General features: G+C 44.7%; 1 long non-coding RNA gene across 1 annotated transcript; it reads right to left on the bottom strand.

Moving 5' to 3' along the window:
- Positions 1 to 1,685: 1,685 nt before the first annotated feature.
- Positions 1,686 to 9,082, bottom strand: LOC123017947. Its single transcript, XR_006413701.1, has 3 exons — positions 8,899 to 9,082; positions 7,077 to 7,187; positions 1,686 to 1,892 (listed from the first exon to the last, which is right to left on the bottom strand). It is a non-coding gene; the product is annotated as an uncharacterized LOC123017947 (long non-coding RNA).
- Positions 9,083 to 24,084: the final 15,002 nt, after the last annotated feature.

Here is a 24,084-nt window from a genome sequence, read left to right as displayed (position 1 = left end):
TTCCTGTCCATTTTAGTTCACTGATTCCTAAGATGTCGACGTTCAGTCTTGTCATCTCTTGTTTGACCACATCCAGCTTGACTTGATTCATGGATCTTACATTCTGGGTTCCTATGGAGTATAGATCTTTGCAGCATCAGACTCTCCTTTCACCACCAGATACATCTGCAACTGAGTGTCCTTTCGGCTTTGACCCAGTCGCTTCATTCTTTCTGGCACTACTAGCACTAGCCCTCTGCTCTTCCCCAGTAGCATACTGGACACCTTCCGACCTGAGGGGCTCATCTTCCGGCATCATATCTCTTTGCCTTTTGGTACTGTCCATGGGGTTTCCATGGCAAAGATACTGGAGTGAGTTGCCATTTTTTCTCCAGTGGATCACATTTTGTCAGAGCTCTCCGCTATGACCTGTCCGTCTTGGGTGGCCCTGCATGGCACAGCTCATAGCTTCATTGAGCTGCGCAAGCCCCTTCGCCATGGCAAGGCAGTGATCCATAAAGGAGACCCATATATTATCTTGCCCCAAATTCAGAGATGGCTGCTCATTGAAGCTCCTTCTGCAGGCACAGCTGCTTCAGTTTCCCGCTGAGATAAGTCTGGGCCGTGCTGGAGGAAGCAACAGATTAAGACTCCCTTTGAAATGCACCTGCTCTTCCTCTTGCCAGGATCTTGTGGCCAACCAAGGCCCACAGCACAAGGGCACGGTCAGATACACTTTAAGCGAGCTGGGTAACAGTGGTGCTGTTGCGCAAAGTTGGACTTTGGATTTAAGGAAAGGAATGAGCAGATTGAGGAACAAGAGGTGGAAGGTTCCCCTCCAGCTGGGAAGGCCGCTGCGTTCAGGCTACATTCCCTCGTAGGCCTCATGGCTTCCAGACTACTGAGTTCCAACAGGAGAAGCAGGCTTGCATTAAGGTGGATTGTGACCTTTGGAGCACCTCCTAATGTTCAAGACACCGCTGAGAAGAGCTGGGCTCCAGGCCTAGCTGCCCACAGTACAAGCTGACGAAGACTGTAACCTGAGGCCTCTGAGAGAGTTTCACTTCCATTTGGCGGGAACACCTCTGGAATCTGTGCTGGATGGACAAACAACCTGTCCTTGCATAAGGCATCTTCCCACGTTCCTGAAAGGGGATGTGGGCGCTTTGACCTGGCCAGTGTGTCAATATAAATGTATGTGAATGTTATGCTACAGTGTATTAGTTAAGAATCTAGGCCAAGGTCTCTACCCACTGCTTACTTCCTAGCTTTTTTAGCCAGGAAAAACAAGATTTTTGCTTCCCGTGCCACTTTCATCAGCCCATCAACACGCCCATCCAAACTAGCCCAGTTCAGCAACATCTTAGGTCATACCTTTTAGGTGCCAGGCAAACATCTTTTTATTTTCCAGACATTTTAAAAATTAGATCTATAAATTTTATTATAAACAATTTTAGACCGTTTTATCATTTTTGCTGAGCCTGGGGTTAATTAACAGACTGTTCTAGTTATTTATTGCTGGATTTCAGTGTTTTAATGATTCTTATTGTCCCTTTAATTGCTGGTTTTTACTATAATTTAAAATGTATGTGTCTTAAATTGTACACAGCCCTGAGAGCCCGGTGGGCTATAGCACAGTATAGAAATGTAATAAATAAATTAATGCCAGTGTGATTCACTTGGAAAAAAAAAGACAAACACAAAGCTTCAAATCCAAATGGACTTTATAGTCAAAGGCTCTGTGTTCTACTGGAAAAAAATCAAGGGAGAATAAAGGGCAACAGCTATTTCATCACCAGTGTAAGAAAACAAGGCCATGGGATAGTCCATTGTTGGAGCAACTAGCAGGTGCTCCCTGCCTCCTCATTCATTCTTTTCATTAGCTGGCTTTTCTGGGAGTGGGCGCAACAATCCTGCAAGAGAAACAGAGATTAGGATTAGAGAAAAGCAGAAACATAGAAACAGAGCAAGTCAGAAGGTGCCTCCCAGGCCATCTAGTCTGATTCCCAACTCCAGCCGGCTCTGCTCACGACATGCCCACCATGTGCATGTCTAGCCTATCCTTGAACACCCTCACCGATGGGGCCTCAACGACCTCTCATGGAAGCCCATTCCACACCCTCGGGGTCCTAACTGTCAGGAGGTGCTTCCTGGCATCTAAATTGATCCTTGGTTCCCTGAGCTTTGCTCCGTTGGAGCGCCTTCTGCCTTCCTCTGCAGGGGAGAACAGATCTCTACCCACCTCTGTGTGACACCCCCTCACATACCTGTGTGTCGCCAACAGATCCCCTCTGAGTCTCCTCTTTTCCAGGCTGAAGAGACCCAGTTCCCTCAGTCTCGCCTCATACCCCATCCCCTGCAAACCGGCCACCAACCTTGTGGCCCTACGCTGCACTGACTCTAACCTGGCTACATCCTTTCTGTAATGAGGGGCCCAAAACTGAGCACAATACTCCAGTTGCGGGCGCAGCAGAGTCATGTAGAGTGGTAGTAATACCTCTCTTGATCTAGAATACCTTCTGCCTATGCAACCAAGGGTGGCATTCACCCTCTTGACCACCGCATCACAATGCAGACTCATGTTTAGCCTGCAGTCCACCAGCACCCCGAGGTCCCTTTCACAAGTGCTGCTCTCCAGCCACTTGTCCCCTAACCTGTACTTATGACACCAAGGTGAAGGGCAAGGAAAGGAAATAGATGTATTGGTCAAGAGCATTTTCGGGGTGAATGAAAAATCCAAATGCATCTGGATGATCAAAGAGGTTGTAAAGGGGTTAAGTAAACTGCAGGATTCTCTGAAAGGACTGTGGAGAGCAGGACTAGAACAAGGAGGACAACTTGTCTCCCTCCAGTGTTTTGGCCTAGAACTTTCATCATGCCTTGCCATCAGCAAAACATCTGGAGCGCCATCCCTTCAAGTTACCCACCCCTGGTCTAAAACAGGCATAGCCAGAAGGTAGATTCCAGATGTTTGAGACTTCAACTCCCAGAAACTTCTGGTCAGCATGGCCAGTGGTCAGAAATGCTGGAAGCTGAAGCTCAACACATCTGAACTTCATACTTTCTGCCCACCCCTGGAGGATTACAGAAGAAGCTGGCAATCCTATTAGCAGGTCCATATGAACCATATGTATTCTCTTTCTCCAGTCATTCATTTTGAAATAGTCATTCATTTATTTAAAATATTTCTTGACTGGCTATCAGGGCAGAAGTCTTCCCAAGGTGATATATAATAGTAACACCACATAATACAAAAGAAATCTTAAAAACCAGTAAACCCACAGTAAAATAGCAACTAAGGAAACAAAAACAAATAGCACTAAAAACAGCAACAACAGCAAACATATTTGGGGAAGGCCAAAGTACAGTCCAAGCCTTCTTAAAACCCCACAACAATGGGGCCGGGTGGACCCACAGTGACAATTTGTTCTAGAATGGTGTGGGACCAGTGTGGGAAAAGGTTTCTCTCAGGAGCTTACCCACCTATTTGCTCTCACCAGGTGAGCAAACAAGGAAGCTTCCATGTAGCCTGAAGTGCCTGATCCTGCCTAATCTTGGAAGTTAAGCAAGGTCAGGCCTGGGCAGAAGTGGGATGGGTGACTTGAGTGTATGATTCTATGATTATTGCTGTCAACTGCCTAGAAAGCTTTGGATGTGGACAGTATAAAATGTAATAATAATAATAAAAATAAAAATAAAGAAGGCCTCTCTTACTGGCCTGCATAGACTTTAAAATCAGCATGGGTGAACCTCACTCTCTCCCAAGCCTTTTAAGGTCCAAAGTAAATTGGTCTTGGAAACACTGATAACCAGTGCAGCTACTATAGTATAAGTGTAACAGAACTGAATTCTTTCCCTCCCACCAATATTCTGCATTGCAGTTTCTGAACCGAATTTAAAAATAGCCCCATGTCAAGTGCATTTCAGTTGACCAGCCTGGGCTTCATTAGTACATAGCTAAGTGAGATGAAGTCCATCCATCGTCTCCAGGTAGGGCCTCAGCTAACATGCCAACTGATCTGGTAAAATCCACCCCCAGACACTGCAGCCGCCTGGGCTTCCCAATTAGTGCAGTTTAGGAGGACTCCCTGCTACGCAGGAGTGTCCATATAAGACCAGTGTCAGCCTCCATCCAGAACAGTCGGTTGCATAATCTCGCCTGGATTAAATTTTAGTTTGTTTATCCACATACATCCCATAATAGCTTTCAGAAACTGGTTCATGAGTTTGATAGCCTCCTTCCGATTTTTAGGTAGAAATGAGAAGTGCAGCCCACTGTCATCCACATACTGTTGCCATTTTACACAGATGTTAGAAAGCCTGGCTGACAGGACAGCGCTGTGCAGAACCTCACAGGCAAATGGCCGCTGTGCGAGGCAAATGACCTTCTCCTCCTCCAGAATGGGCTGGAGGCACCTTAAAGCCGGGCCTCTGAAGCCCCTCAGATAAACAGTCCAGGCGGCTGATGGTATCGAAAGCTGCCGAAAGATCCAGAATAACCAATAAGGTTGTACTCCCACCAGCCACTCCTTGGCATAAGTCGGCAACCAGGGCAGTTTCCATCTCTTATTAGGTCTGAAACCTCACTGGAGTTGACCAACATAATCAGTATCATCCAATTTCGTAGCTGTGAGACCTCACTGCAGTGCCTTTGCCAAGCATGCATGCCAAATCTCATACCAAGCAGTAGTTACCCGAAACATAGATCTAGAGTTATTTCCTTCAACATGGGCCTCACCACTGCTTCCTTCAAAGCTGCAGGAACCTCTCCATCCCTCAAGAAGCCACTGATCACCTAGGAGGTACCTAGCCCTGCTCAGCCAATTTTCACAAGCCGGGATGGACAAGGATCAAGTAATAAGTTTTAGTACTCAAAGCAAACAAAAAGTTTGTTTGTATGCTAAGACTGCAAAATTCAAACAATATTTATAACATGACAAAACAGTATGGATGACACCAAAACGGTGCAGCTGTTTCTCCAGGATGCCTAGCAAATGGCTCGCAGCAGGGTAATTGAGGGGAATGGCACCTGGCATAAGCTGGCATGCACCAGGAATTAAAACGAAATAGTGTGGCTTGTTTGATTGTGTGAATGCACATTGTTGGAAAGATGGCTTAACAAACTGGTTTATTTCTTTGATTCCTGAGTTGTTTATGCCTTATGCCTTCCTTCAGCCTCCCTCTCCTGTATCCCAATAGGGGAGTACTGTAGTACTGGCATCTACAGCAGCTGAGTATAGTTGTGGCCTTAATGAGAGAATTCATGAACAACCTACTGTTCTGGGTTCCCAAGCAATATTGACCTGTGGTTTAAATAACCCAGAGTTCAAATCACAACAATAAACTACGAGTTCTCTTTCTCAGTTATGCATGGGTAACAAACCATGATTTGCTAGCATGGGTGGATCTAAATAACACAACAATCTACAGTTCAACAACAACCCATGCTCAACCTTCAACAGGCTTTCAGTCTGTCATGGTATATAAACCCAGTCATAGTAAACATATGGTCCTGGATCTGCACAAAACAACCCACAATTCCACAACACATATTAATGTAAATTATGGTCTACTGTTACTTACGAAACCAGAAAGAGGGATGTATGTCTGAGTAAGCAAGCTTGAGGTTGTACCATTCATGGCTGGGAATGCCAACATATCTAGTTTTGTTATAGATCTACAGCTGGCTATACAACTGAGCCAAATGAGGTAACTGATGATGCCTTTTAGTTACCACTGAGCTGTTTGCTCTTCAGGGTATTTTAGTGCTTTAATCATCGTTGGGGTAGCTTTTTAAAAAACACTTCCAGTATATGGCTGCTATTGAGGTTGGTTTGTTCTTGCTTTTAATTATTTGTGTTTTTATTGCAAGTCTTCTAGGTTTAGATTTTACTGTTGTTGTTTTACATTTGCTATCATGAAAGCCCTAGAGATCCAAACTGTGGGATATAAATTTATCATAAATAAAAATATATGAATACACAGAGATATGGAAAGAAACAAATATTCACCATTTTTATTTATGCTCATGAAAACGCTATTTTATATTGAGTATTTAATGCTAACACTCAAGAATACCATCCTCAGCTGTGTTCTGTTTGACAAATTACTATCTCCTTCTTTAATACAGAAGCATTTCCAAAAAGCTGGTCCTAACTAAGGAGCTTCCAGTGTGTTTGCAAACAATATGCCCAGTTTTCTGACATTAGATAAGGCTGGATTAATAAACCTTTTCTAAGTTTTGTAGTAAGATAAACTGCTATATTTTTGTATCTAGCTTTATTTTATTTTAGATTTTTGCACCTATGCCATTTTTGGTGATAACTTCACTTCCAGCAGGACATTAAAACAATACAATACTTATACAATTAAAACGAAAGACCACATAATCTCAATTATATGAGGCCAGCATGCAATAAAAATGACTGCCTGGAGAGGCTTAAAGCTGAAGAGCATAATCAGAGAAGGCTTAATGTAAGAAAGAGGTCCTTAGAGTCTGTTTACAAGTAACAAGTGAAGGAATTCTGTATGTTTTTGTCAGAAATGTACCAGGAACCCTCCCTGCATAGGTTGGGACCACAATGCTTGGGTCTCAAGTATTGGGACCAGAAAAGAAAACACCTTTTCTGACCACCATCTACCTGGATGCTATGAGCAAGCTCTGGGGCCTGCCTCTGACTGCCGCCTTAGAGGGAGACCATGGCAACAACAGCCTTTTCAGTGGTGGCCCCTGAACAAACACTCCACCGGGGTTCATCTGCTGCCAACCTTGCTATCTTTTTGGCCCCAAGTTAAGACTGTCCTCTACTGCAAGGTGTCTAGTTAAGTTTATTTGGGCTTTGTTGGTTGCTTAATCAGGTTACAAGATATATATTGTTGCAGTTATTGGAATTTTATGTGTGTTTTAAATTTGGCTTCGAATTTTGTATGGCAACCTTTTTAACAACGTTTTATGTCATGGTGTACTTTAGATAGCATTTACTGGATTGTTGCAATCTGCCCAGAGTACTTTGGCTGTTGGGGGGCATAGAGAATACATACATACACGCATACATTTATGCCCGGGAAGGCCTCCCCCATCGCCCTGCTTCTCTTACCTCCAACTTCATGCAGTACTCTCCTAACCATGTGCATGGCTTCTTTTACTGTTTTAACAACACAATCCGGGTTACACATATTGGCAGCTTGCTGGGTTCTGCTTCACCTACCTGCAGAAATTAGGATGAAAAGCATCAGTGTGATTTCAGGACATGCCAAGTAAAGAAAGCCCCGTAACACTCCCAGGACTGCCTGCTGTATGACCAGCCTTGCTCCTGTGCAACCTCAGCATGGAGATATTAAGCAGACAAAATTTTCCTCCATCAGTTCCTCTCCACTGCAGGAAAGGCATCACCTGATTCATTATTGCCTTTTGGGCTGATATTAAATAGTCAGAAGCTCTGTATCAGGACCTTGGAAAGACAACAGTGCTGTTTCATTTCTCTTTGTCTCCTAACTCAGATCACCCATGGCTCCTTCCAGCAAAGATGGAGCCATCAAACCTCCTTTATGGCTCAACTGTTTTGGCCTGCATGGGGGCACCAGATGGTCCAACTGGGGCAGTGCATCATGGGGCTGAGATCTGACCAAAGGCGGTAGCTCTTTGGTAACCAGCTGCTGTGGTTTATTTGTTGATTGATTGATTGATTGATATCCTGCTTTTTTCCTACAAAGGACTCAAGGCAGCTTACATCTCCTCCTCCATCTTATCCCCCTAACAACACCCCTGTGAGGTAGGTTGGGCTGAGAGTCTGTGACTGGCCCTGGTTTAGGCACTGCCATTGTGGTAGAGCCCCCACAGGGATCCTACCCCACATGAGACTGTCTTGTTCCTTTGGGAACAAGAATGCCCCCCCCACACACACACACACTTCTTGGCAGCAGTGCCACAAATGTGGCATCCAAAATTGTCCTTCCCCTTTCCCAGCAGTGAGCTGGCTGAAGCTCTTTGCTCTTGTTTATTTAAGCAGGAGGCTTGGTGATACCAATCAGCTCCAGAGAATCCAATATCCATTTGATCGCCCTGCCAAGTTGTTTCTAAATGAAACACACCCAGCCTTTCAGAGGCCAAGTCTGCTCATCAATTATGATTGTGCTGCTTGGAACGGAAGCAGCAGATGACAATTTGCGATGAGGCCTTTATCTTGCCATTGGCCAAGCACAAATATGGATAGCGGGGGAATCCACATGCTGCCATGCTCCACTTGCCAGCCTCTCACTGCTCTTCTTTTTTTCTTACCAAACAAAAATCCAAGGAGGAGGAAAAGACAGAACATGCCCAGTGCTTTTTGATAGGCACACCTTGGGTAGGAGTCCTCCATTTGGACGCACTCAAAATAACATTAATCTAGAGTAGGCCTTGTAGGGTTAGGCCCAAGTCTAAGTGCCTGGTTCCATACCGCACATCACCCCCTTCCTCATAAAGCTTTTCCTTTCAAGAATTCTGAAAGTTTCCTGTCCAACAGGCTGAGAAAGTTAGCACTCACGCTGGTTGCCTCAGTCCCCCCACCGCTTCTTGTATTTACCTCCAAGGCTGCTCGTTTTCCGCCCAGCAATGTGTGTTTGTGCTGAATGGAAAACCCACAAGAAGCAAAAAGAGTGAAAGATACAATGTGTGTGTTTTCCTGTCCACCCCAATTTGCAAACTCTGTGGCTGGCTTCTGTTTAAAAACACAACAGCACTGTGCATGCTTTACAATCAAAGATATGATTAAAGAAAAAGAAATATGATAGATTTACAAATGCATGCAATTGACAGTGCATGTGGTTTGATCCTCAGCCACTCAGAAGCATTATGAAGCCAATTCCAAAGCAGTTCTGAAGTCAATTCTCTCTTCACCCCAGATTATCCTACAAGTTATCAAAGAGGCTCCAACTTACAGTGTTGTCTCTGCTGTCCTGGATGACTTCTTCTGGTGATGTCCTTTCGGAATCTCATTAAATACCAGCTGCCAGGTCCTTCTGTCCTGCCCACATTGGGCAGGTGGCCACACAGCAGATTATGGGTGGAATCACAATCCTCTCCTGAAGACAGTTTATGCTGGTCAGATTTGTACTCAGCCTGGTGTCTGTGTTGACTTGTGTGGGTGGATAAGTATCTCCTTCGATTCAGTCATGGGTCCTTGAGATAGCCCTGGAATGTATCCTGCCCCACGTGAGTGCTCTATAAACCGCTTGATGTACAGTTGAGAGTTGTTTAGAGATGAAAGCAGGAAATGTGCAGGGCTGGTTTTATAGCATGAGTAAAAGCCTTCCCTATTCCAGCTATGTCACAGTTATTCAAACTGCATGAAGGGCAGTCAGATTCAGGATGATGATCACAAGATGCATAGTTAACTTGACTCTCAGCTTGGCCCGTGCATCAAATGTACCATGATAGTAAAATGCTTTTGTCAAAAATGCCATTCCCTCAAAAAACATCAAGACAGGGTCCACACAATACAAGGTCCCTCTGTGGGGAGCAAATGTCACCGGATCCTCTTCCCCTGCACTACAAACCATTTCAGATTTGCTGTGACCCTTCCCTCCCCCCCCCACCCCCGCTTTTATTTCTTTGTTTTGGACATTGCAAAAGGTGGCTGTGAAGCTCTTGCGATGGCCCGGTGGCATGTAGTCAGGGCTGCCCATGGTGGCCAAGTTTTTAAAAATGTACAGAAAAAAATAAACAAAATAATGGTGTGTGTTTTTTAATCCCTACAGTTGCGCAATGGCAAACAACCAAACCTGTACTAGTTTGTAGATGCTGTGCCTGGGGCGGGTGATAAGCAGCAGGGGTGCCTGCTGGCCCCAGGTACCCATCCTGGCACAGCTGCTCAGAGACAGCAGGTAAGTGTTCCCCTTGGTTTGGTGAAAGTGAGAGTTGTCAATTATAACCAAGCCACACATGAGCTTTAGTTCCAAAGAGGGCTTTGTGGGGGATTTAAACTTTCCTTGCAGCACAAATCTCTAAATCCACCCTTGGTACCCATCAGCATACACATTTTACATCTTGTCCCCAGTGTCGAGGTGCTTGATAAAATGCAAATATGCAGTCCCCACTCTTTTTTCCCAAGGGAAAAGGAGTTTTGTCCGCCTGCTGTCAGAACTCTGGCTTCCTTCAAAAACGGGGTTTTAGTTGGAACTGCAGAGTCTGGACTGAGAGAAACTGAGAGACATAAGTCCCACGGAAAACTCCAGTCTGTTTAAAAGTTTTGATTTGTTTTTGATAGGATTATTCAGGATTTTTAACAGGATTTTTAGCATTCATGTCTGTCTATACTAAACAAACAAACAAACTATAGGTTGCTTTGTAAAAAATAAATAATTAAATAAAGACGCCAGTGTTTTGATAGCTAGCTGTAAAAACCTTCATGCTCCTCTAAAAGGGATGCCTTGCACTTTTCCATTTTTCCAGGCACCTAAAATCTTGGAAAGGAGTGGAAAGGGGTGAGGAACCTGATAAGGATGAGGCCTCCCAAAATACCCAGAGGATCTCACAGCAGAGCCGGTCCCGGCAAATGGGTGACCTCCCCCTTTTGTGAGTCAACATCACTTGTCGCTTTGATTCATCTTGGCAGCTTCCCTTTTATCAGCTGTCTGCAGAAAGCGAAGCAAAGCGAAGCTTCTCTGAAGGCTTTTGGGTGAGTGCCCATGGATACTTTATCACTTTATCAGCAGGCACCCCTGGAACATTAACCAGGTGAAGCTTGTTTGTGCACTTGCGAAAGTTCCCACTGATATTTTGATACTGTTCAAAAATATTTACCTGAATTTCTCACACTAACATTTCAATAAAGGGTGCCAAGGCAGTGATAGCCCCTTCAATGTGTCATTTGGACATTTTGAAGGGACTGCCACTAGCTGGCAAAGTGGAGATTTGAAAAAGCAGTCACTGGCAGGGGGAAGTGGATAAGGCCAAGGTGTGCACTAAAGGCCTCCAGATCATGACAGGGGACACCGACTCAGTGGCCGCTGCGCCACCATGCTCCTTGCCCATCAGCGGATGGCTCACACTGGCCATGGCGAGGCCACACAGGGCTCGCCAGAGCAGCAGGGAATGCCGCCGTTCATTCTGAGCAGCTCGCTAGCTAGCCACTTACCCAATCCACACTGAAGAGGGTCGCCTGGGTTTTGATGCCATGACAACCCATTCTGTGTCCAGCTATCCCTACAACAAAGCATGGGTTGTAGCTGTGGATTGTTGTGCATAGACAAGTCATCCTGAAAGTGTCAGTCTGAGTTCACACAACATGGCTACCCACCGTGGCTGATCACCCATGGTGGGTTGTCATGTCATGCAAACCTGGTTATGGAGTCCTATGATGCTGGCAGTGGCTTCTTTTTGATTGGGTATCATCACTCATTGAAAAAATCTGGACTCATAGCAGCTGTTCATGCACTGCATTCCCTATGAGATGAGAATCATCTGGATAAGGTATAGTGAGAGCACTACAGATGCAGAGACTTAGAGGTCAAGCCTGGAAGGACGAACACCCACCAAGCATCCTTCATTGGGCCACAGATCTTCCTGGTCTTGGTACATTCAAATATGTCTTCTACAGCCATCACTGGTATGGCTGTTTATTTAGATATACTTACCGTATGTATGTATGTATGTATTTCATTTTTATGCCACCCAATAGCCGAGGCTCTCTGGGCAGTTAACAAGTTAAAACTAAACAAACATTAAAACACTCACACAAACATTAAGATAAAATAATGAAACCACAATGGCAATTGTAATTGCTATGATTCAGCACAGAAGCATAGCAGTGGTACAGAATAAAATGGAACATATAAACATAAAGTTTAAAAATTACACTGTTAAAATGCTGGGAAAATAAAAAAGGTCTTCACTTGGTGCTGAAAACAATACAAAGTATTGAAAATGGCATATTTCTTTGGGGTGATCATTCCAAAACTGGAGAGCCACAACCAAAAAGGCCCTTCTCCTGGTAGCCACCCAAATCACTTCCTTTGGAAGGGGATCCTGGAAAAGTACCCCTGAAGATGATTTTGGGGTCCAGGTAGGTAGATATGGGAGGAGTCGTTCCTTCAGATAACCTGGCCCTGAGCCGCTTAGGACTTGGAATGTTAGTAGCAGCACTTTTAAAAAATAAATGCCAAATCCTTCTTATTAAGCATATTATGTGTGATTGTTGCGTATAGATATGTACAATGATGATAATTTAAATAACAATTTGCCAGCCTTCTATGAGACCCAGGTCCGCTGCTTCACATTGCCCAATGGCAGGGCCAACCCTGTATCTTTTTACGTGCAGTGTGTGGGCTACAACCACTTTGTCATTTTTTAAACAAAACAAAACACTGCAGGGTGTACACTCTCATGCATGAGAAGGAAAAAGCAGGGTCTCTGAAGAAAGGTTTAAAAATGCAGATAAAAAGGATATTAAAGGATCATAAAAGAGCAGGAAGGTGAGAGAAAGCAAGGAAGCAAGCTTAGTACTCGTGATACTACGAAAAGAATAATTGTTGGTTAAGTGCTGTGAAGCTGGGTCTCATAGAAAAGGGAGCAAGAAATCAACTTAATAATTTAATTTTTAAATCTTAAAAATAAAAGAAGCTTAAAATGAAGCTTTAAATTATGGAAGATGTGGTAGTTGTTTCACCAACTACTGTGAGTTTGTTGGGACTCAAGCCTGCAGCGGGCTGTGACATTGGAACAAGAGGAAGATGAGGCATCCCTGAGGGATTCAGCATATGGCCCCAAGTGATCTCACCCGGCCAGTCTTCCCTGCTGGCATTGGCTGGATTAGCAGCATGAATCAGAGTGAACGAGCGGCCAGGCAGGTCTCCTCTGCTCAGGAAGACTCCATCAGCTTTTCGACTGTCAGGAAGGAGCCTTTCGAACCCTTAAGAGGTGGCACCTGGCTGCTTTTCAGTTGGTGAGTGGCCAGACTGAGCACAAATCGATCTATGAACACCAGATGCTGGTAACAAACAAGAAGAGATGGCCGCTCTTGTGAACTTTCTGTGGCTAGCTACCACTGGAGACAACCTGTTAACTCACTGATGGCTCTGTGGAACTTCAGTATTTCTCTGAAAGTGCCAGGCCCTGGGAGGCAAAGAGCAAGGAAGGGTACTGGCAGCAGTGGCTGCTTCATCAGCAGCACCATCAATTTATATCTATTCCACCTATTCCCGGTACTGGGAGACAAGGCAGGTTAGATAAATAGAAGAAATATGCAAAAGTCAAAACTACATTCGTGGGATATTAAAAGTATATACTATATCAATATGAAACATGTTAACAATATAGAATAAAACTAGTCCAATGCAGTCATAGAATAGTGGTGTTGAACGGGGCCAGAAGGCCATTGGGTCCAACCCCCTGCTGTTGCAGGACACCACCTTACACCATCCCATGAAGGCTCACAGGTCCAGACTTTTCCCAAAGGCCTACCAGCACAGAAAGGGTTTTTTCCTGTCTCCCAAAACACAACAAGGAGGTATCAGTCTAGCTTCCCTGGGAGGGAGAACCAGAGCCTTGAGCCAGGCACCAAGAAGACCCCCTCCTGCATTCCTACCAAGCGGAGGCGGTGGGCAGACATAAGGGCCTCTCCGGAAGACCTGAGAGTACAAGCCGGCTCGTAAGGGAGAGTACGGTCCTTCAGACAGCCTGGACCCCAGCCTTATAGGGCTTCATAGGTCATCACCAGCACGTTCAATTGTGTGCAGGAACAGAGTGGGGGCCGGTTAGGGTCTTCCGGCAAAGGAGTTGCGTGCTGAGCAGAGTGTTCATAGTCTGTTTGTGAGCAAGGCCAGCCTCCCCCTAAGCAGCCACCACACGAAGGCAGCCGCATCACTGAAGGGCATGGCGAGGTGGCTCGGTGCGCGTGCCGTGCTCTGGGCCCTGTCCCCTTAAGCTGGAGTCTCAACAGCCTGCAGTGGGCTTGCAGCAGGTATCTTGCTGGCCACCGTGGGAAGCAGGATGCTGGATGAGGTGGCCTTTTGTTTTGATCCAGCAGGGCTCATGCCTACCTTTTCACAGCCTTTACTCCGATCCAGCCATGCAGTTCCTGTGCTCTTTTGTGGCAGTGGCCTTTTGAGATGGAAAATGGCTGTTACTGCTGGGAAGGGAGATTTGCATGGGCACATTAAACCTACTGCTTTGCTGAATCATTGCAGGTGTAACTCATTGCTTCAGTGTGTTTGACTCACCCCAGTGAGAAAAATAGGCCGTTGTGAATTAAGAATCTATTATACAGAAAATGATAGGGAATAATCTGGAAGACATCCTAATGTTTCTTAAGAAACCAAACGGGGCATTTACACTTTAGGATGCCATCTAATTCCAGTTACCGCAGTTTAATACAGATTGAGCTTTGGGACAATTTGTATATAATTTCTTTAACTTGCTTTCCTGCCTTATTGGAAGGACTTGCATAGGTTAGACCTCTTCAATTGGCTTTCTTGCCAAAGCCAAATTTGACATATAAGGGTTGGATATTTGACAGATGAATGATTTGGATGCTTTGCTAAAATTTGCCCTGTTTTTGTTCTTTCAGTATTTAAAGAGCTATAAAAACATAAGAAAAACCCTGCTGGAGCAGACCAAGGATACATTTAGTCCAGCACTCCGTACACACGGTGGAAAACCAGCCGCCCACCAGTTCTTCCAAGCAGGATGGGTGCAAGACCTCCTCCTGCCCAGCTCCTCAGCAACTGGGGCGTGCAGGCAGGCCACCTCTGGTCAAGGAGGCAGCACACAGCCAGCAAAGCCTAGTGATAGCTTCTTCCCTCATGAATACATTCAATCCCTTTTTAAAGCCATCCAGATCGGCAGCCATCACCATTTCCTACGGCAATGAATTCCACAGTACTTCCTTTGGACTGTCCTAAACCTCCCGCCAACCAGTTTCATGGGGTGACCTCGGGTTTCTCTGTAGTTTTTCCAACTCAATAATGTTCTTTTTCAGGACAGGCAACCAGACCTGAAAACAACAAGCGTGGTCATGCCTAAGTTTTTTATCAGGAAAGGAAGATTTGGTAGTCCTATTTTCTGTTCCATTCCTAATTACGCCTGACAGAGTTTGCCACCTTCACGGCAGCTGAGCGCTGGGCCGACATGTTCATCGAACTATCCACCACTGCCCCAAGAGCCTGTTCCGGCTCAGCCACTGCTAGTTCAGCTCCCATCAGCCTATGCTTGAAGCTGGATTTTTTTGCCCCAATATGCAGTACTCCACACTTGCTTCTGTAGAACTGCACCTGTCATTTTGATGCCCCTTCTCCCACTGTGGAGAGATCCCTTTGGAGCCCCTCACAGTCCTGTTTGGTTTTAACCACCCTAAAAAGTTTAGTGTCATCAGCAAACTTGGCTACTTCACTACTTACTCCTAATTCCAGATCATTTATGAATAAGTTGAAAAGCTTTGGTCCCAATACAGAGCTCTGTGGAACCCCACTGGGTGAACTTGCCGTTTATTCCCACCCTCTGTCTTCTGTTCTTTAACCAGTTAGTGATCCATAAGAGGACCCCCCCCCCACTTTTATTCCACAACTGCTTTGGGTAATACTTTGCCACTGTGCATAATGCTACAACTCCCTTAGTCATTAAGCATGAGCTTCTTTTGTTATTGTTGTTGTTAGTCGTGAACTTGTGTCCAACCCATTGCGACCCCATGGACAACATTCCTCCAGGCCTCCCTGTCCTCCACCATCCCCCAGAGTCCACCCAAGTTCACACTGACTGCTTCAGTGACTCCATCCAGCCACCTCATCCTCTGCTGTCTCCTCCTTCTTTTGCCATCAACCGTTCCCAGCATTAGGCTCTTCTCCAGGGAGTCCTTCCTTCTCATTAGGTGGTCAAAGTATTTGAAAGCTTCTTTTAATGATTCCCAATTAGGAACATTTCTGCATTGTTCTTTTGCCACACAAACATATAGCGACAGCTGAGACACACTGGTTGGGAGCTGGGGTGTAACTGTGCGCTCAGGATGCAACCTCATGCGTGGGAAGTTGCACTTGGGTGGCTCTGATAGCACAAACTCCCAAGTTTCCCTGTTTACCATGGACACTCCACTCTCCCTCTTTTGTCTAGTAGCCTACTTTACAAAAGACAGGCCTCTATTCAAAATTAGGGCAGGCCAAGGCTGTTTTACAGTTAAAGAACTGTAAGAAGGGAGGACAGCAGAGGCCCTGAAGTGGCTGATGATAATATCTCCACAGGCATGCAGCAAACCTGTTCACCGTCTTCCTCTCTCTGCTAAAATGGCTGGTATTTTATTCAAATTTAGTAACTACTTTTTAATGTGCTTCTGTGCATGTAATTAAGTGTGTTTGAGAGGCACACAATGAGTGCCCTCTTTTCTCTGTTTTCCTCTTTGTTGGCAAGGCACAATTGGCAATCCCACTTTTGTCCCTAAATTTGTCTTTTGGGAACACTTTATCATGATTCTGTTGAACATGGGACTGGCTGCATGCACGGTCTCTCCCTAAGGGCTCAATCCTATGTAAGTTTAGATAGGGAAAATGCTGCCACAACCTACGGCATTCCCTAGGCACCCATGTAGGCTGGGAAATGTTGGGAGTGGAAGGATTTTTTCTGTCTAGAGATGCATAAGCTTGATCCATAAAGCACCTAATCTTCTAGAGGAAAGGTGCTGCCATACTACATCACACACACACACACACACACACACACACAGAGAGAGAGAGAGAGAGAGAGAGAGAGAGAGAGAGAGAGAGAGAGAGCGCGCGCGCGCGCGCGCGCGCGAGCAGGCAAGGGGTCTTTATTGTAAGTACCAGGTTTCGTTGGGCATATTCACACATAATGCTTGGCTACAGTGGGCTGGTTGTTGGTGAAAGAGCCCTTGGTGTGCCCAACAGATGATCAGGCTAATTGTGGGTTCTTTGCCCCATTCCATGATTACCTGTGGGGCCTCCTCAGTTCGAAGGACTTGTCTACTCCTCCCCACTGTAATTGCAAGCTGCTTCTGGCATGCCTGGGCTTTCCATCCCTTTACCCTTCCTTGTCTTGGAGATCACAAAGTCTGACCTGGCAGCTGCCTTTTGCAACCTCTTGTTTTGACAACCACCTTGAATGTGCCCAAGTGGCACCTTGGAGGGGCTGTCGGTGGCTGGCAAACATTACTATTATTTGTGCCGGTGGCTGGCAAACATTACTATTATTTTTTTTAAAGTATTTAGCTCTTCTAGTGAGGTCCTTCTTTGGGAGCCCTCTCTGAAAGAGGTTTGAAGAGTAGCTACCCGGAGAAGGGCCTTCTCTGTGGTGGCACCCCAGCTCTGGAATCTGCTTCCCAGAGAGGTGCACTGGGTGCCACTGCTTTGTACTTTTCTGTGCCAGGCCAATCCCTTTTTGTTTTCCCAGAATTTTAAGGGTTGTTTTATTAAAATTGGAATTTTACTGTATATTTTTATGTTGGATTTTAATGTGCAGTTACTGGTTCATGAGCCATCTTGTGACCTATTTTGGGTAAAGACAGGGCAGAAATGTTTAAAATAAAATAAAAGTATGCGCTGTAGGTACCCACATTGGACACTGTTCCAAAAAGGATCCAAACAGGCTTTTTCATCTCTTGCTTTCTCTTCTCAAAAGGCAAGCTGCCAAGGGAAAATAAAGGCATATATTATCTTGGCTTGTAAAAAGAAGGTGAAATTTACAACCCCTTCATGGCAAAATCCTCATTTTATTTTTAATTTAATTTTTCCCTGACAGTCCTCAGTGTGATTAACATTTTGCCCTTTTTTCCAAAGACACTAGCTGCTTGGGAAAGTGAAAATGTGCATCCCACCTTCCAGGGGAAAAGGAGTATTAAGGCACAGTTGACATAACAATGGGTGATTTTTGACTAGGACAATTCTCTCAGAAGGAAGATCTGAGAAATACAAAATGTAATTTAAAAGTTGTTCTTTATATGCCAGCCTTGGCAGAAAGCTATGGCTCTACCAAGTATAACCCCAAAGATACAGAAATGACTCATTAAAATCCATCATCTGCTAAAATAGATAACCCATTCCAGCTGCCTTATTATAAGGGACTGCCATACTGAATAGGTCCAATTTTCATGTGTGCTATTTATGGTCACCTGAAGTTTTTCCATGATGGAATGTGACATAGCAGTATCTGAAAATTTCATCTGGGAAAGCAGGCACACAGGGTGTGTGTGTGTGTGTGTGTGTGTGTGTGTGCTTTTATCTGCTAAACACTTGGCTTTAAGCGGCAGCATCTACCAAGGGTCAGTTTTGTTAAAGTGTTCATCTTCTATTTCTGTCAAGCATTTTTCAAATGTCGCAAACTGGAATATGACGAAGATGGCAAAATACTCTTCATTCTAGAGCTCATATAAACACCACATATAACACATGCATTGTGTGGGTGGGTAGTTGGGCTGGTCTTGAAAGGCAGATTGATACTGCCAGTTGGGTGTGTTGTGACAACGGATGTTATTTGTGATAAGGATGAATAATCGGGAAGTGCTTATCCTTGCTGATATAGTAACCTGGCATTTTAAGGGGACCCAGCGCACCACATGAGGCCACATGTGGTGATGCTGATAAGTCAGTTTGCTGCTACTTGAACAGTGAGAGCTTCCAAGAGAACACTTTTTCTGCCCCTCTCCTTCTGCCTCTTTTTTTGAAAGACCACCTGCAACCCATATGACCCTGTGCGCTCTTACAGTGTGGCGTCAGAGGCCTTGCTTATACCCGCTGCAAGATCAATTAGACCAGCTACTTCTAGAGATGGTGTCTTTTTGGAGGTGGTCCTCTATCCCTAAAGCCCCCCCCCCCAAAGATACACAGTTGGCTGCCTGAGCTCTGGCTTTTAAGTAAGTTTGCCACACTACCTGTTTCAGGTTGCTTTTAACTGAAATGTGTTTCATTGAAATGCTGGGCTGCTTTTATGGCTATATAATTGCTCCTTCTAATTATTTCTTGAATGGTTTAACCAATTTTATATGACTGCTGTTCTGGATTGCAGAATTGTTTTAAGGCTGTTTTAAATGATCGCTTGATTGAAATGGTGCACAGTGTTGCAGTTTTATGTTGCTTTTACATAAGTTGCATTGGGTTTTTGCCCTCAAAAGTAGCTGAGGAGTATTTCAAATAAGGAAGAAATTAGGATACACTCAGATGTCACAAAAGGATGGGTTCCCCACAGGGCAGGAAAGCATTACTTTTAGGGAATGATTTTGTGGCCCGTAAATATTGTCCAGGCCTCTGACTTTCAGATTGGTGCTCTACCACCCTTGCCCCTTTGGAGCAGGCACAGGAAGTTTGAGAAAGCTGCCTGGAAGGGGGGTAAAAGGGGGTGATTTGGGGACAAGCTGGGAAGCAGACTGGAGCAGTCAGGATGCTGCTCTGGCCTCCTTTCCTCCTGTGGACAGATGGGTGGAAAAGTTTATCCAGCAAACATACAAAGCAGAAAGACTGGGAGGCCAAGACCACCTCTGCTACTCCTGCCACTCTGTACTGGTTGCCCATAAGTCTCAGAGTCTGGGACTTACAGTCATCCTTACAGGATAGTACCCTCACACTTACAAAAGTAAACTCTTTCTGTGATAACAGGGGACTGTGCCTCCAGTTTTAATCCACACAGTGAAATTGTGTCTCACCCATCAGGGATCTGGGAACACATTAGTCTGATGATATGGAAGCGTTTGGCTGAGAATGTGAACAGTGTGACAATTTTGTGCTTTTGGTTTTTTCAGCTCAGAATTCTTTTTGCCCCTATTGAGATCTATTTGAGAAAACTTTAACTGGCTATAAAAAGGGATGTTATTTTCACTGATCAGAAGGGAAGAAACCTTGCAAGATCATGCAAGGACTGGCAGCTAGTGTGTGCCTTGCAGACAAGAATAACTCTTGGCAATGGGAAATGGTACTCCATGCATCCATGGAGGTTTGCTGAAGGAACCAATTTGCGTTCATGCAGGCAAAGAGCAACTGCTTTAGTTAGTTAGTTTCAACATGAATGTGCCATTCCTCATCTAAACCGATTTGAGCATACACACTACCTCGCGGGCCATTGCTTTCTTTTGTTTTGTGGAAACTGGCGAATATGGAGGGATGTGGCCATTTAAGCCACAAAGACAGGCCTGCCAAAGACCTTTTGTTGCCTGAGACCAAGCAGCAAGTTGCGTCATGCTTGCCTCAGTCCTGGGAAAGCTGCATAATACTCAGATCTAGTCAAGTCATTTTGACCTCTGATATCTCCCCAGCAGTAAAAATACAACAGTAAAACAAACTGCCTTTTCCTGCTGCTTGAGATGACCAGCTCACTGGCTCACACATTATGGCTTGTTAAATCACCCTGCATGTACCAACCCAACTTTCATAAGAACCCTCAATGGCAGAGCTGTGACATCTGAACTCAGCAAGGATGGGTGGTTAGGTCAGTTACCAGAATACCCAGCAAACCTGTACCAGGGTATGAGTCTTGGGTGGTTTGCTAACCGCCTGCCCTTGCTGTGTTCAGACATTACAAAGAGCCACATCTGGCAAGGGTAACTATGTCAGCTGGGCCAGCAGATGCTGGATGGTTGGCAAGCTGCTGTGGATTATTAACAACCATCGTGTTCTGTGAGCGAGGTCTCTGCCTAATGATAGGGCTGCTCCTCAATTAACTCAATAGTCTGGAATTTAGAATACCGGCTCCCCAGACATTGAGGCCTTTGGAAGAATCTCAGTTCTGGGACTCATTTCCAGTGGAAATGAGGTCTGGAGCAAAAGGAAGAAGCCTTCTCTGTGGTAACATGGAGCTACTAACACTGTTTTAAATGAATGCCTTCCTTCCTTTAAAATCTGTCTTGCCAGCAAGACTAACTTTCATCAAAACAATATGTTAAAAATGTAACCCTACAAGCACCACCAGCTCAGATATGCCCAATTTCACCAAGAGCCATTTCTTACCTCTTATATTTATTTGGCAATGATTTCCCACTCCTTTCCCACTCAGCCTAACTTTCTAACTATGGGCCTGAATCAAAATCCCTTACAGAGGTCAGAAGTATCCATCTCATTATGCCATCCAGGTCAATCCAAGAGCCTTGCAACTTGGCCTCTTTCTGAGGCAGCTGATTTCACTGGTGCAAAGGAAGATGTCATGCCAAAGTGGAACTCTAAAGGGGAAAGCTGCCACTGGGGCCATCTTACCCAGGATGGGCAACACTGACTGGCAGTGGCACTGCAGGGTTTTGGGCAAGGGGTTCTCTTGCCCCAGCTGGAGGTGCCACGAGGCTGAACCAGGGGCCGTCTGCATGCCCACAAACGCTCTTCCTCTGAATGTGGCCCTTCCCAAGCACGCCTCCTCTTGGAGAGGAGTTGCTGAACTACGTGGGCATGAGGGACCAGTCCTAGTCCAGGGATGCTGACACCATTCTGATTTCCTGTTACAGTTTATATAAGCATTCTATTAAGTATGCAGGCATGTTATGAGTCATTTCTGATGACTGGCCCTGCTGACTGGGTCTTATGGGAGTTGTAGTCTGAAATATCAGGAGGGTACAAGGTTGTGCATTCCTCATACAGCCCAAGAAATTTTAGGGGCTGAAGGAAAAGCCAGATGGTGGTCTCATGATGATACAAATATGGAGTATTTCTTTCATTTATTCATTTTGCTCTTTTTCAGTCATCCAGGGACAGTAGTTCCCTGGGTGACATACAAAACAGAACAGATTAAAATCACAATTCCAAAGGAATAACAGAATAAATAAAGCAATAAATAAAAGAATGATACAAACAAAACCAAGAGGAATTGAAGACCAAAAGATCTGGATGTGTATTTTCTGCCCACCCTTAATATAAACAGTAAAAACACCACTGATCAATTAGTAGAGAAAGCCAAAGGTAAAGCAACATGTTAAACTGCAGCGTAATGCCAAGATTTTTATAGATAGATTTGTAAATGCCTGAAAAACCAAAAGAGGTTTGGCTGGTGACAAAAAGATGTTAAGGCAGGTGCCAGGCAGGACTCCCTCGTGCTACTGAAAAGGCCTGCTCTCTCATGACCACTTTGGAGCATTATAAAAATGGTCTCCTAACCTAACCCAGGTTTCACCAGCCTAGTGGCTCTGGATGTGTTGGAATACACTTCCTATCATCCTCAGCCAAAATGGGCATGCTAATTGAGAAGGATGGAAATTGAAATTCAACACATCTAGAGGGCACTGGATTGGGAAAGGCTAAGCTAACCAATTGCCCCTGCCTGCCAGTTAAGGTATTGCTTTGCCTTTGCAATGTGGATGTTTGTGTATCTACCGTGTTTCCCCGAAAATAAGACCTAGTACTATTTTTGGTACTTGCTAAAATATAAGACCTACCCCGAAAATAAGACCTAGCTGTGTTTCTTCCCAGGGCCAATGGGAAACATAAAGAGCCTTTTTAAACTTTATTTTTAACGTAACTTTAACTTAATGCACTGTGTGGAGGAAACATGCTTATGCAGCTCTGCTCCCTCCACTCCCTCCGGAGGGAGCAGAGCCACATAAGCCGATGCTTCCTTTATAGTGCCGGCTCCTGTCACAGGCAGAGTGATACCAAATGTATCAAATGTACATGTATTCATGCTGTTGTACATGATAAGTGTGGATTGTTGTACACATTAAAAAATAAAATAAAAAAAGACCTACCCCAAAAATAAGACCGTGTGTGTTTTTGTGAGCCAAAAAAAAAAAAAAGACCGTGTCTTATTTTCGGGGAAACACAGTAATTCATCTAATTTTTGTTCATCTGAGAGCTGGTATACTGTGTGGTTAAACTGTTGGACTGGCAACCTGGAAGATCTGCATTTTAGACTCTTTTCAACTATGAAGCTCACTGGGTGACTTTGGGCCAGTCGCTCACTCTCAGGCAACCCACCCACTTCCCAGGGTTGTTGTGGTTGTAAGAATACTATGGAATGAAGAGGGAAGAGGAAGCTATGGAGGAGGAAGCCAGTGTGGTGTAGCTGTTAAGTGCGTGGGACTAGGATTTAGACGATCTGGGTCCTAGGCCCCATTCAGCCATGGAGCCAACTGGATGACTTTGGGCCAGTCACAGACTCTCAGTCCAACCTACCTCCAGAGTTGTTGTTGGGGGGATCAGATTGTGAGGAGGAGGAGGAGAATTATGTAAACTGCTTTAAAAAAAGAAAAAGGTGGTATATAAATCTAATAAATAAATATGTGGTTTGTCCTGGGTTCCTCACAAGACAAAAGAAAGCAATGTAATGTAACAGTAACAATAACAATAGTTAAAAGAATTTCTATCATGTGGAGGTTATATATATTCAGAACACTGCACTGTTTGATGTGGTGTAAGTGTGTGTAGGCTACAGGCAATTTCATCAGCTTCATGGGTTGACTTACAGAAGTAATTATGATGATGATAGCAGCACAATAACAATAATTTGCAACTAGTCTAAAGGTTGGTGACATGGTTCTCTGGGTTTCTCCGAGGATATCACAGGGGAAGTAGCACTGAGTTGAGGAGAGGAAATGGCATACGGAATCTTCATGAAGAAATATGCAGTTTTCCCATGGTGTTTATGAGATAATATGTATGGGAAGTTGGCTAGATTTTTCAAGTGTATACAGAAACAAAGGTGTGAGACAATTCTGTAAATACAAAAATATGCACCATACTAGAATATGTGTTAGGGAACCAGGGCTTACTGCAGTTCCCTCTTAACTCTAGTGGAAAACCAGAATTTCTCTCTGTGTGAAGAATGAGTTGTCATTGCACAATCAAGGCAGATAAGCTTGAAAAGTCCGGCCCTAAACAAAGAACTATTCAAAAACCAAAGCTAGACTTATGGGAGGGGAAATGGGATCAGAATACACTAGCAAAGAAAGTATGGATGGGGAAAAGTAGTCTTCACATTCTCAGAGGCACCTTCTACAGCAAGGATGAACAGACCTTTGGCTTTCAGGATCTACTTTATTTTTTATTAGAGCCTTGAGCAAGTTGCACAAGAATAGAGCAGACAGGCAAATGTGTGCTAAGAATTAAGGAGCAGCATATCTTTGAGTACATGCTCAGCCCAGGAACTTGTGATCAGTATCAGACCCACATACAGAACCTTGAGGGCTTGCATTAGAGCCCTTAAATGACAAGAGCTGTGTC

This window comes from Varanus komodoensis, unplaced genomic scaffold, assembly GCF_004798865.1.
Source record: "Varanus komodoensis strain SLA01 unplaced genomic scaffold, ASM479886v1 scaffold105, whole genome shotgun sequence".
Classification (NCBI taxonomy): domain Eukaryota; kingdom Metazoa; phylum Chordata; class Lepidosauria; order Squamata; family Varanidae; genus Varanus; species Varanus komodoensis.
Note: the sequence above shows the minus strand (reverse complement) of the source record. Positions and strands in the feature narration are given on the sequence as shown.